This window comes from Fukomys damarensis, unplaced genomic scaffold (genome assembly GCF_012274545.1).
Source record: "Fukomys damarensis isolate Sample0158 unplaced genomic scaffold, DMR_v1.0_HiC HiC_scaffold_35, whole genome shotgun sequence".
NCBI lineage: Eukaryota > Metazoa > Chordata > Mammalia > Rodentia > Bathyergidae > Fukomys > Fukomys damarensis.
Window position 1 is genome coordinate 21,442,302 of NW_022900947.1, and position 205 is coordinate 21,442,506.

A 205-nucleotide genomic window follows, 5' to 3' on the forward strand; every position below is an offset into this window, starting at 1 on the left:
TAAAAAAAAAAAAAAAAAAAAAAAAAAACAAACAACCACAACAAAAAAGTTTGATTTGTTAAAAAAAAGTATGTTTTTACAAAACTTCCAGAAATCACATCAAATACAAGAATTTATGTTTGTAGAAACAGAAAATATATTACCTTATGAGTTTTTCTTAGACTCTTGGAATAGGCATGTTCTTTCATATTTATTTCTACTTTAA